This window comes from Cervus elaphus, chromosome 33 (genome assembly GCF_910594005.1).
Source record: "Cervus elaphus chromosome 33, mCerEla1.1, whole genome shotgun sequence".
Lineage (NCBI taxonomy): Eukaryota > Metazoa > Chordata > Mammalia > Artiodactyla > Cervidae > Cervus > Cervus elaphus.
Genome location: NC_057847.1, coordinates 62,999,641 through 63,012,914, shown reverse-complemented (window position 1 = coordinate 63,012,914; position 13,274 = coordinate 62,999,641). Strand labels below are relative to the sequence as shown.

At 37.6% G+C, this 13,274-nt stretch overlaps 1 protein-coding gene and 1 non-coding gene across 10 annotated transcripts in view; both read left to right on the top strand.

The window, feature by feature from the left end:
• R3HDM1 (R3H domain containing 1) overlaps positions 1–13,274 on the top strand; it is a 154,861-nt gene that overhangs the window by 20,566 nt on the left and 121,021 nt on the right. The window lies entirely within an intron of this gene.
• On the top strand, positions 1,464–1,571 carry LOC122688833. Its single transcript, XR_006339578.1, has one exon. It is a non-coding gene; the product is annotated as a U6 spliceosomal RNA (small nuclear RNA).

Genomic DNA, 13,274 nt, shown 5'->3' with positions numbered 1-13,274 from the left:
TTGTTTTTGTTTTTTTACAAATTGAAGGTTTGCAACAATCCTTCATCAGGTGAGTCTGCCAGCACCATTTTTCCAACATTTGCTCATTTTGTGTCATATTTTGGTAATTTTCCAAATATTTCACACTTTTTCATTATTATGTTACAATGATCTTTGAAAATACTACTACAACTGGGTAAAGGGTCAGAGGAGAGTTGGCATGTTTTAGCAACAAATTGTCTTTTAATTAAGATATATACATGTTTTTTTAGGCCTAATGTGATTGCACACTTAATTGACTATTTGTTACTGTTGTTTTAGTTGCTAAGTTGTGTCTGACTCTTATGGGACTCTTTGAACTGTAGCCTGCCAGGCTCCTCTGTCCATGGGTTTTTCTGGCAAGAATACCGGAGTGGGTTGCCATTTCCTTCCACAAGGGATCTCCCCTACCCAGGTATCCAGCCTGCATCTCCTGCATTGCAGGCAGAAACTTTAATACTGAGCCGCTAGCAAAGTCCTGCTAGACTGTGGTATCCTGTAAGTATGACTTGCGCTCTGGGCAACCAAAAGGTCTTTTTGACTCGCTTTGTGTAGTTGTGTGGATATGAAACTGCAGTATGACTGAGGTATGCCTGTAATTAAATTTTTAAGTTTTTGTGGAATAACCATACTATAAACGGTGCCTGTACCATTTTACATTTCCACCAACAATGCACAGGGGTTCTAGTTTCTCCACATTCACACCAACTCTGTTATTTTCTGCTCTCTTAATAGTAGGAATCATAATAAGGATTAGATGTTATCTCTTTCTTGTTTGTATTTTCCTAGTGATCATTGAGGCTGAGCATCTTTGCATGTGCTTCTTTAGCCGTTTGTGTATTTAATTTGGAGAAATTTCTGATCCTTTTCCCATTTTTTAGCACAGTTGTTTGGTTTTTTGATTGTTGTGTTAGAGGTGTGTTTTTTTATCATAGCTTTCTTGGGCTTCAGTTTTAAATAATTCTTTTTGAAAATGAGACTTTATTATTATTTAATGACACAAAATGTATTGGGCCCTTAATAAAGTAATAATGAGGCATATTTTTTCTTAGCAACAATTGAAGCTGTTTATCATAGTAAAATTAAATACTATGTAGCTTCAAGCTGTTTCCAGAGGTTTACATTGGACATGAAAAAATACACATTATATGTGGTTTTCAGATTAGCTAGTGTTCAGTCAGTTCTTAATAAATCAATCTAAGAGTATAATTACAAGGTTTTTTATCCTCAATTAAAATTCTGCCTTAATAGATATTTAAGAAGCATTATAAACTTTTATAATTTGAACTTTTCACGTTTACCACTTAGTCATATTAAGGTTAAAATGCAAAGCATCTAAGAAATGCTGATACTGAAATTTAGATACCTGTGTCAGTTGGCTATTTTGTAATTATCTAAGTCTGTACATCTGGGATAAATTCAGTATATTTTTAAAAACCTTTTCAGTGCTCACTTCGGCAGCACATACACTAAAATTGAAACGATAACAGAGAAGATTAGCATGGCCCCTGCGCAAGGATGACACGCAAATTCGTGAAGCGTTCCATATTTTTTTAATCTCAAAAATACACAAGCAGCTCCTGCAGCTCAATTCCAGAAAAATAAATGACCCAATCAAAAAATGGGCCAAAGAACTAAACAGACATTTCTCCAAAGAAGACATACAGATGGCTAACAAACACATGAAAAGATGCTCAACATCACTCAGTATCAGAGAAATGCAAATCAAAACCACAACAAGGTACCATTACATGCCAGTCAGGATGGCTGCTATCCAAAAGTCTACAAGCAATAAATGCTGGAGAGGGTGTGGAGAAAAGGGAACCCTCTTACACTGTTGGTGGGAATGCAAACTAGTACAGCCACTATGGAGAACAGTGTGGAGATTCCTTAAAAAACTGGAAATAGAACTGCCATATGACCCAGCAATCCCACTGCTGGGCATACACACTGAGGAAACCAGATCCGAAAGAGACACGTGCACCCCAGTGTTCATTGCAGCACTGTTTATAATTGCCAGGACATGGAAGCAACCTAGATGCCCATCAGCAGACGAATGGATAAGGAAGCTGTGGTACATATACACCATGGAATATTACTCAGCCATTAAAAAGAATTCATTTGAATCAGTTCTAATGAGATGGATGAAACTGGAGCCCATTATACAGAGTGAAGTAAGCCAGAAAGATAAAGACCAATACAGTATAACTAATGCATATATATGGAATTTAAAAAGATGGTAACGATAACCCTATATGCAAAACAGAAAAAGACACAGATGTACAGAGCAGACTTTGGGACTCTGTGGGAGAAGGCAAGGGTGGGATGTTCTGAGAGAATAGCATTGAAACATGTATATTATCAAGGGTGAAACAGATCACCAGCCCAGGTTGGATACATGAGACAAGTGCTCGGGCCTGGTGCACTGGGAAGACCCAGAGGGATGGGATGGAGAGGGAGGTGGGAGGGGGGATCGGGATGGGGAACACATGTAAATCCATGGCTGATTCATGTCAATGTGTGGCAAAAACCACTACAATATTGTAAAGTAATTAGCCTCCAACTAATAAAAATAAATGAGAAAAGAAAAACCTTTTCGATTTTGTTTCTGGCCTTCAAAACTTTGTCTTTAACATGCTGTAAGTAAAGCTTTTGTAGTTGAGAAAAATTAATGTTCACCAACATACAATGGGCTTCCCTGGTGGCTCAGATGGTAAGGAGTCTGCTTGCAGTGCAGGAGACCTGGGTTCAATCCCTGGGTCAGGAGAATCTCCTAGAGAAGGGAATGGCAACCCACTCCAGTATTCCTGCCTGGAGAACTCTGTGGACAGAGGAGCCTGGCCAGCTGCAGTCCATAGAGTCACAAAGGGTCAGACATGACTGAGCAACTAACACTTTCAACGTACAATGAGAAATAAGGCACATGAAAAAGTTGAAAGCTGATGAACTGCCAATAACTTTTGAAATATAGAAATAACTTTTTTTTGAGACTTTTTTTTTTTTTAAGAAAACCTCTACTTATTGTATTAACTTCCTTTGATTGCATGGACAGGAACAGTTTATGAACCAAGCCCGGTGATCACAGTAAAATCCCAGGCTTCTATTATTACTGGAAAATGATCATGGCAGTATCAGTAGAAATCATAGACCATGGAAAAGACATTTTGACAGAGCAAGATTTATTTTTAAAGAGTCTAAAATGTTAGATTCTTTAAGACCTTTCCTCCAACATCATCTTTTTTTTTTTTAATAATTTAAAAAATTTATTTATATTTGACTGTGCTGGGTCTTCACTGCCGCACAGTTTCTTTAGTTGCAGCGAGCGGGGTCTCCTCTTCCTTGCATTGTGCCGGCTTCTCATCCCAGTGGCCTCTCGTTGTGGACCACAGGCTCGAGGGCACTGAGCTTCAGTAGTCGAGGCGCGTGGGCTCAATGGCTGCGGCTCCCTGGCTCTAGAGCACAGGCTCAGTAGTTGTGGCCAGTGGACTGAGTTGCTCCGTGGCATGTGGGATCTTCCTGGATCAGGGATCGAACTTGAATCTCGTGCATTGTTGGGCAGATTCTTTACCACTGATCCACCAGGGAAGTCCCTAACATCACCGTTTTTAAGTCATAAATTCTTACAATATTATTATAGGATGAATTGTGCCCTCCCCCCCAAAGTTGATGTCTTACCCGCAGTACCTCAGAACATAACCTTACTTGTAAATAGGGTCATTGCAGATATCATTAGTTAAGATCAGGTCATGCTAGATTAGAGTGAGCCCTTTATTCAGTACAACTAGTATCCCTATAGAAAGGGGAAATTTGGAGACCCATCTGTAAGCCAAGGAGAGAGGTCTGGAGCAGGCCCTCCTGGGGAACCAACCCTGCCCTGTTTATGTCCGTCCCAGTTTACCCCTCCCTTTCCTGTCCCCTGGTAACCACAGGTTTGTTTTCTACATCTGTGATTCTATTTCTGTTTTGTAAATAAGTTCATTTGTACCATTTTTTTTTAGATTTCACATCTAAGCAATATTCTGTGATAATTGTCTTACTCTGTCTTATTTCATTCAGCCTTTTTTCTTTCTTAGTCAGTGACTTAAGCCCTGACTTAACTCTAGTTTAGAGACCCAGGGCTAGGAGTCTAGGACAAGTGCCCTTTGGTGCCCCTGTTCTACTGTGGTAATTATCAATACAGTTATCTTAAGATAATATTTTGTTGTTGAGTTTGCTTCTTTCTTTGTTTTTTTTTTTTTTTTTGCATTTACTTTTCTAATGGGGAAATTATGCACTTTATTTTGTTTCTTGTAGTAATTACTGGTTTTAAATATGCATCTTTAAGTATGTCATTAGTATCTTATTCTCCTTCCCAGACAGTTCCAGGGGTCTTTACAGTCTGATCTTTCTTTAGTCTTCCCTTATTCCTTTAATTATAAGCAGAAGAAATCCAGAACATGCTAACTCAACAAAAGTAGAACTTCCTAACTCACATGCTAGGTCCAGACCTCAGATGGTATAATCTGACTCTTAAGGTCCTCTCTGCAGGCGTCCTGTGGACAGCTTCATCCATGTTGCCGGAAAAAATTCATTGCCTGTAAATCCCGGCTTACTTAATCTTTAGATTTCTTGATGTCTATAGGAATGAGCTGGTGATTGGTGACAAGGAAGATCTTATGGCTCGTTTCTGAATGACTCACCTTAAGTCACAAGTTCAACCCTGAAAATGTCCAATATTGGTTGTGATGTATATAGTATATGCCTACGTCATATACACACCCCTGGGGCTGTAAGTGGAGGTTGAGTCAAGTACAGGGCAAGGCCACTGGTGAGTGATACCAATCCAGAAGAAATATTGGAACTGGGCCTTCAATAGACAGAAATAACAGAAGCCAGTCTGTATATAGTCATCATTCACTGAATAAAATAATGGACCCATAAATGAAGGAATGGGCTTCCCTCATAGCTCAGTGGTAAAGAATCTGCCTGTAGTGCAGGAAATGCTCTTTGGATTCCTGAGCTGGAAAGAATCCCTGGAGAAAGGAATGGTTACCCATTCCAGTATTCTTGCCTGGAGTATTCCTTGGATAGAAGAGTCTGGCAAACTATAGTCCAACAGTCTATGGGGTTGCAGAAAAGTCAGACATGACTTAGTGAATAAAAACAACAAAACAGTCTTAAATTTTGATATAAGCTTTTAAAATACATTAGCATTTAGTACATAAGCATTAAATTAAATACATAAACATTTAAAATACATTTTAAAATACTATATTTCTTCAGATTGAAGCCTGGAGTCTAAAGTGCTGGAGAGGTACACATTTTTAAGAGATTCAAAATGGTAGATTTCAATAATGATAGTAAGTTGGGGTGGAGAGGAATAACAAAACACTGGAAATATTGAGTTATAGATTAATTGGTTCACATGTAATGCCAGTTCTCTAAGCACACATCACTTTTCACATACAAGAAAGGAATACTGTGTAGTGGCTAAGATTGCAGACAGATCAGTAGTATCCAATAGAACTTTGTACAACAGTGGAAATGTTCCCTATCCGCACTGTCCAACATGGTAGCCCCTAGACATATGTAGCTGCTGAGCTCGTGAGATGTGGCCGTGTAACTGAAGAACTGAATTTTATTTAATATTAATTAAATTTAAATAGCTACATGGGCTAGTAGCTATCTTATTAGGCAGCACAGCTCACTAGTCTTGGAATACCTTGAATAGTATTCTGCCCCCTCTTATTTGATAGCTTTAAGGCATTAGGCATTTTGCAAAACCCTCCTTGCCTTTATTTTCCCCATCTGTATAATGGGGGAAATACATACCTAGCTTAATGGGCTATTTTGAGATTAAATGACTTCATTTATGTGTGTTGGCACTCACTATCTTAGTTTGAGCTGCTACAACAAAATAACGTAGGCTATGAAAGGTGAAAGTCACTCAGTTTTGTCCAGCTCTTTGCGACTCCATGGACTGTAAACCACCAGGCTCCTCTGTCCATAGAGTTCTCCAGGCAAAAATACTGGAGTGGGTAGCCTATACCTTCTCCAGAGAATCTTCCCAACCCAGGGATTGAACTCAGGCCTCCCACATTGCAGGTGGATTCTCTACCAGCTGAGCCGCAAGGGAAGCCCAACAATACTGGAGTAGGTAGCCTGTCCCTTCTCCAGGGAACCTTCCCAACCCAGGGATCGAACCCACATCTCCTGCATTACAGATGGATTCTTGACCATCCGAGCTACCAGGGAAGCCCATAGACTGGTGACTTGTAAATAGCAGAAATGTACTGCTCACAGATTTGGAGGCTAGAGTACAAGATATGAGAGCCAGCCTGATTGGGTTCTGGTGAAGGCTGTCTTCTGGGTTGCAGATTGTGGACTTCTTGCAGGGAAGAAGGACTGAGGAATTCTGAGGGGTTCTTATTTATAAAAGCTCCATTTCCATTCGTGAGGGCTCCGCAAATTAATGACCTTATGGCCTAAGCACCTTCCAGAGGCCCTACCTCCTAACACCGTCTCATTAGATTAGGATTTCAACATAAGGATTGAGGGGAACCAAACATTTAGACCGTAGCACCTGGCATGCCATGCTCAAGTGTTAGTCATTATCGTCTTTATGGTCCCCACCCTTTCACCACCCTTGGAATGGAAGCCAAAGAAATTGAGGGCCAGTAGTCCCAGCAATTAAAATTTCTCATTGAAGGTATTTTAGCTGTAACACTTGGGCTATTTATTCATAATGTATACATTATTGTTCACTGACTACAGGAAATGGAGTTACAGTGTAGCTTGGGGACATTTCGGGAAGAACATTTTGATACTAAGTATTGTGAATTGGAATTGGTTCTTGGAATTGGTTGCCAAGAGAGATAGGGAAATTTTAATTTTTATCAAACGAGGGTCCCTGAACATGCCTCATGGTGTTTTGGTTGGCATTTTTCATTTTTAACGTGAATAAATGTATTTTAAAATCTCTAAAATGATAATCATGTTTTTAAATATTTTCAAGTTATTTGCTAGTAATACCTATGGCCTTCCTACTAGGCATGTTTAGCAGAATTTTTTTTTAAGAATATCCTCTAAATGTCAAAATACAATTACACAAAACTTAAGAGGTTACTACTTTTGAATCTACTTCCATTTTAAAATCATTTGTTCAATGAAACTTGAAAACCAAAATGTCTTTATCACTGGTGTTGACGATTTTACAGGGTATGTTAGCTGTCCTCCTTCTTTTCATCCCTTAGTATCAGTTTATATTTTGTCCCCTACAGTGTTTTGAGATATTGAAAAAAATCACTGGGTTCATTTTTCATTTCTTCAGATTTCTTTGATTTTTGTAATTTTTTCCCCATCAACTCTGCAATTTAATATTTTAAACAATTGTTTTGTAGTTCATTATGTCTTATTAATAATAATTTGAAAGATTTATTCCAATAAATACTTGTAGTATGCCCTGACAGAACCCTTTAATCCTTTTTAAATGTGCAGCTGAAATCGTTTTCAGGTTTTTAGCTTTCTCATGGTAATATTGGTCAACTTTGTTTAGTTTAAATATTTCAGTACATCCTCTTATTTAATTTCTCATACTTTCTCCCTCATTTTTGCATACTGACTGTTGATTGTTAATATTTTGTGCCCTATTTTTTGTGCTTTGCTTGTGAGGTGTAGACTGTTAAAATTGTGTTTCTGTCTTCCTAGTGTAACAGCATATTCTGGTACAATTAAACTGGTTTTGAACTGGGAACTAATTTTATAAAGCTTGGTGAGTTTGTATAAATGAAGTCTTACCATGTAATACAACATTCACTTGCTAGATTAAAGGGGAAAGAGCTACCCTAATTTATGTCTTTTAGTATGCCCAGTAGATATGGCTAAACAATCTATAAAATATTTCACTATCATCATGTATAATTTAGCTTGCAGCTGTTTCATACTAACTAAATGAATTCAATGAGAAGTGTTGAGATTTTGAAATGACCAAATTACCAAGTTTTCTCTCAGTGATGGCATAGAACTTACTTTATTTTCATTTACAAAGTCAGTACACGTATATATTTTTCTGCAAGACCTATCAATTCTTCTGTTCCAATCATGTAATGTTTAAAATTTCAGGTTGTTATGATTCATTAGTACCATTGAAGCATGCTAAAATGTGAAATCTATGCAAACTGAAGAAATTTAATCCACACATGCTACATATGATATTTAGTTTCCTTTTAGTTCTATCTCAAATATAAAGCATTTTTGCTCTACCACCAGCTGTGATATTTTGAAACATTTCTTTCTAAATCAATTTTAAAAGCATTTCATTATGAGATATACTAAAAATGGAAATTACAGTTGAAATATTTAGAATCATAGACTCTCAGAGTTAGAATAAAATAATACGAGCAGTGGTGGAGACTTACCATGCTTTCCCATGTTGGTGTTCTGCTCCCTTGGGCATCTGGATCAGCACACTCCCCAGCCCTGTTGTGGTTAGGTGGTGCCGCATGACTCATTCTGGAGCGTGACCAGAAGAGACCATAGTGGAGACTACTTGTTGAGATGGCAGAGCTATTGAGAAGGAAGGAGCCACGAGGTGGAAGTAGCCAAATCTCTGAAGCACTGCGTGAAAGGCAGATGATAATGTTTTATGTGGCTTTGCAAATCACGTATCATTTCTGTCACATGTTCTTTTGTTGTGTTTTATATTGTTTTCACAAATCTTTACAATGAAAAAGCCATTTATAGCGCAAAGGACATGTGAAAACAACCTGTGGGCCCTGGTTTACTGTCTACTAGAGAGTCACCTGACTGGTATCAAATATGTGGTGCCAGACAAAAATTTTTGTATTAACCCAGTAGGTTGTAGGTGCTAATTATCACAGCATGCCTGACTTATACACCTGTGATCTCATCCAGCTCCTTAACCACACCAGATTCCTGAAGAATGCTTCTGATGTCAGAAGTCGGTGTACTACAAATTCTGTGAAATGGCCTGTTCCATTCTTGAACAACTCCATGTGTGAGAAACTGTTCTCTTTTTAGTGAGCCAGAGTCCTGATTCCATTTTATCTATTGATTCTCCTTCTACCTGTGGATAAATTTACACTTTATGAAAGCTTTTTATTGTCCGAAAATAGCTTTAGGTCTCCCCTGATCTGTTAACTTAGAAGAAAACAGAGTCGTATATTAAGTAATAAAAAAAGAAACAGACTCAAAATAATAAAAGTTATGTAAACTATTGGGTTGGCCAAAAGGATCATTTTTTAATACATGCATTTTAAGTACTTACTCCAAAAAGTGAATGTTTGCTTTGCATTTGACCTTTCTAGCCAGCATTTTCTTGTGTGTATTTGAGCATGGACCTCAGAGCTTCCATAGAACATTTGTTTGGCCGATAACTTATTTGAAATCGTAACTCATAGAGTCTGTAGTATATTAACTATTTAGTAACTATCAAAAAAGATACGCGGTTTAGTATTACATGATTTACTCTGTCTGTGCTAGTTCACAGTAGTTGGTTATCTTTTTTTAAATTAACTTCTGTTGGAGTCCAGTTTAGTTGCTTTACAATGTTGTCTTACTTTCTACCGTATAGCAAAGTGGAGCAGCTGTCCATATACATTGTTGTTGTTGTTAGTGACTTAGTCTTGCCAGATTCTTTGTGTCCCCATGGACTGTAGCCCACCAGGCTCCTCTGTCCATGTAATTTCCCAGGCAAGAATACTGGAGTGGGTTGTCATTTCCTCCCTCTCCTCTTTTCTGGATTTCTTCCCATCTAGGTCACTACAGAGCATTGAGTAGAGCTCCCTCTGCTATACAGTAGGTTCTTATTTGTTGTCAAGTTTTATAAAATTGTAATAAGTGGTCATGTATTTTTTAATTGCTTTTTTTGTAATGATTTCCCGGGGGAATGATACCACTTTTACCAGTCGTTAACATCATTCGTTGAAAATGGGGAGATCACTTATCAGTACCTAAACTTTTGAAAATTTTTATCTTCTCAGTTTTATAAAACTTTTCATTTCAGATTTATTTACAGTTTCAGGTTCGTGAAAACCTGAACAGTTGAACTAATTTTAAGTTGGCTAGGTGCTGTGGTTTAGTCACTCAGTCAGTCTGACTTTGCTACCCCATGGACTGTAGCCTGCCAGGCGCCTCTCCGTGGGATTTCCCAGGAAAGAATACTGGCGTGGGTAGCCATTTCCTGGTTAGGTGCATTCACCTTCTTATCCTTGCCTTATTCCTGTATTTTCAGCAGATATCTTTGTAAAGCCATTTGTTGTGAATAAACTAACCTTGTTTGCCCAGGACAGACTCAACTATAGGAAAGGTAGACGTCCTGTTTCAACTTCAGTAGGTGTTCATGTTCATTTCATTTAATTTCTGGTGGAAATAAATGAGCTTTTTCTTCTTTTACTTTCTACCTTTACTATTTGCTGTTAGGTTGATAACTAGAGTGACCACATATACCAATTTACACCTGTTGCATAACAAAATAACATACCCCTCCTACTCTGCCCAGTTTGGAGAAAAAAAATTACATGATTACCTTATTGATCATTGACTTTTGACAATGATTGTCAGAAATGTCTTGTGTTAAAGTGTTCCATTTTGTTTGACTGATAGCAACCTGATTCCTTCATTTATCTCTTACAATAGCAAGTAGTCTATAAGATATTTGGACATTCTGAAATCCTTAGGATGGGGAATAATAATTCATGAATGTGTGTGTCATCCTTGGACAAGGGCCATATAATCTCATTTTTGCTTATGAGCTGCAAAAGCAAATACAAGAATTACCTTTTAATTTAAAGAAACAGTCTCTCTGTTCTGAAAGATTTGGTACATTTTCTCATTTTCTAAGAATGAGAACTGCATGCCTCTGTTTCCCTTTTGCCTTTGCTGCTGTAACACTCACACCCAAATATGTTCCTCAGTCAAGTATCTCTGGTAGCTGTTTTGATGGTTAGTGTCTGCCTGCCTTTTAGTGAGAGTGATTTTATAATGTGCATACTCTTTGGTTCTTCTTTAACAGTCATAAGTTTTTGGCAAGGTAGTTGATAATAAAATCATAACAGGTACCTTTTCAGCACTCAATATATGTCAGTCATTACTGTTTTTGAGGCCGAGTGGGAAAGTACCCAAAGCCCAGTGGAATACTTTTGAAACCCTGATACAGGGAAAACAAGACCAATCATTAAAAATAAGCTAGCCACACAATATTAGCCTTAAAGTAATTTGAAGTACTTGCTACAAATTTGGCTCTTTATTCTGTATTATCCTATGTATTTTGTATTTCTACGTAGGCAGTAAGTTAGTTGTGAGCAGTTGCTTACTATGAGCAGTGTTAGAAATAAGAGAGCTGTAAGATAGATCTGAGAGTCACATTTCCCTAAGTATAAATCTGAGCACATAGATTTTTGTTGATATTTTTATAAATAAATATGTAATATACATTAACAGAAGACAAATAAGAAAATATAAACAAAACTATGAAAACTAGCCACGAGTAAGTAAGTTACTATCACACAGAGAAAGTAAGTCATTCCTTTTTTTTTTTTTACAAATAAACCAGATCATATTGTACATACTATTTCAGGAACTAGTTTTTTTTTTTCCTTTTACCCTGAAATGATCATCACCTTGGCTGCCAACAAATGAGTTTCTGCAGCTTATTGAATGTATTTTCATTTAGTTAGCCAGTCCTGTAGTGTTCACAATTTTTCACTTTTACACAGCACCATCCATTTACATTGTAATTCTTTCTTTAGATTAAGATCATCTAAATGGTCTTACTGGATCAAAGGTGGGGCTTTTGATGATACACACTGCTAAATTGGCCTCCAACGAGTTTGGGCCATTTTTCACTCCCACAAACAGTGTATAAGAATGTCTGTTTGTCTGGGCCCTGCATTCACGCAGTAGAGGCAGAGTTCTCTTTTATCATTGCTAGCGGAAAGTGCTGTTTTTTAAAAATTGCTTTTCTTTAATCAAAAAATCTTTAACTTCTTTTCTGTGAAGTACTTATTTATTTCTTGGGCTGTTTTTCACAGGTATGTTCATATTTTTCTTTATTTGCAAAATAAGTAATAACCTTTAATAATAACCATTACTACACCGAGCTAACTGAAGGCTCTTTGCAGCCTCAGTAATAATAATTGTCTAAATTACTGCCTTGTGCAATAAAAAATATGTTTGAGACTTAAATGCAGATATATATTTAATAAAATTTAAACTTTCCTTTTTTATTGAGGTATAATTTGCATACTACATTATATTGTAGATAATGATTATATACAGTCATTATACATAACATAATGATTCAATATTTGTAAAATGATCACCACAGTGAGTCTAATTAACATCCATCACCATGCATGCTTAGTCACTCAGTCTTGTCCAAGTCTTTGTGACCCCATGGACTACATGCCTACATGTACTACATACATGTAGCCTACATGGCTACAGCCTGCTGGGTTCCTTTGTCCATGGATTTCCCAGGCAAGAATACTGGAGTGGGTTGCCATTTCCTCCTCCAGGGGATCTTTCCAACCCAGGGATCGAACTCGCAGTTCCTACACTGGCAGTCGGATTCTCCTACACTAAGCCACCAAGGAAACCCCTATCACCACACACATTCACAAAAAAATTTTTATATTTTCAAGAGAACTTTTAAGGTTTTACTCTCAGCAGTTTTCAAATAGAGTATTAGTATAGAGTATTAGTAACTATAGTCACCCGGCTGTACATTATGTCCCCACGACATGCTTACTTTATCACGGGAGTTCTGTCACTTTTAATTCCCTCACTCATCCCCTCACTCATCCCCACCACCGCCACTCTGGCAACTACCAAATCTGTTTTCTATATCTATGGTGTTAGCTTTTGTTTTGGGTTTGGTTATAGATTTTTGCATATTATTTAAGTGAGATCATACAGTGCAGTAGTTCCCTCTTAGCTTTTGAGTTCTCTCTTTCCCTGGTTATAATTACCTGCAGTCAGCCAACATCTGAAAGCATTAAATGGAAAGTTCCAGAAGTAAACAATTCATAAATTTTAAATTGTGTGCCATTCTTAGTAGAGAGATGAAGTATTGTCTTGTCCTCCTCCGTCCCCCTCTGGATGTGAATCTCCCCTTTGTCTGGTGTATCCCACCAATGAGTCACTTAGTTTCTGTCTTGGTTATCAAGTCAACTTGCCCCGTAGTATCACAGTGCTTATGTTCAAGTAACCCTTATATATCATGGCCTCAAAGCACAAGAGTAGTGTTGCTGGCAATT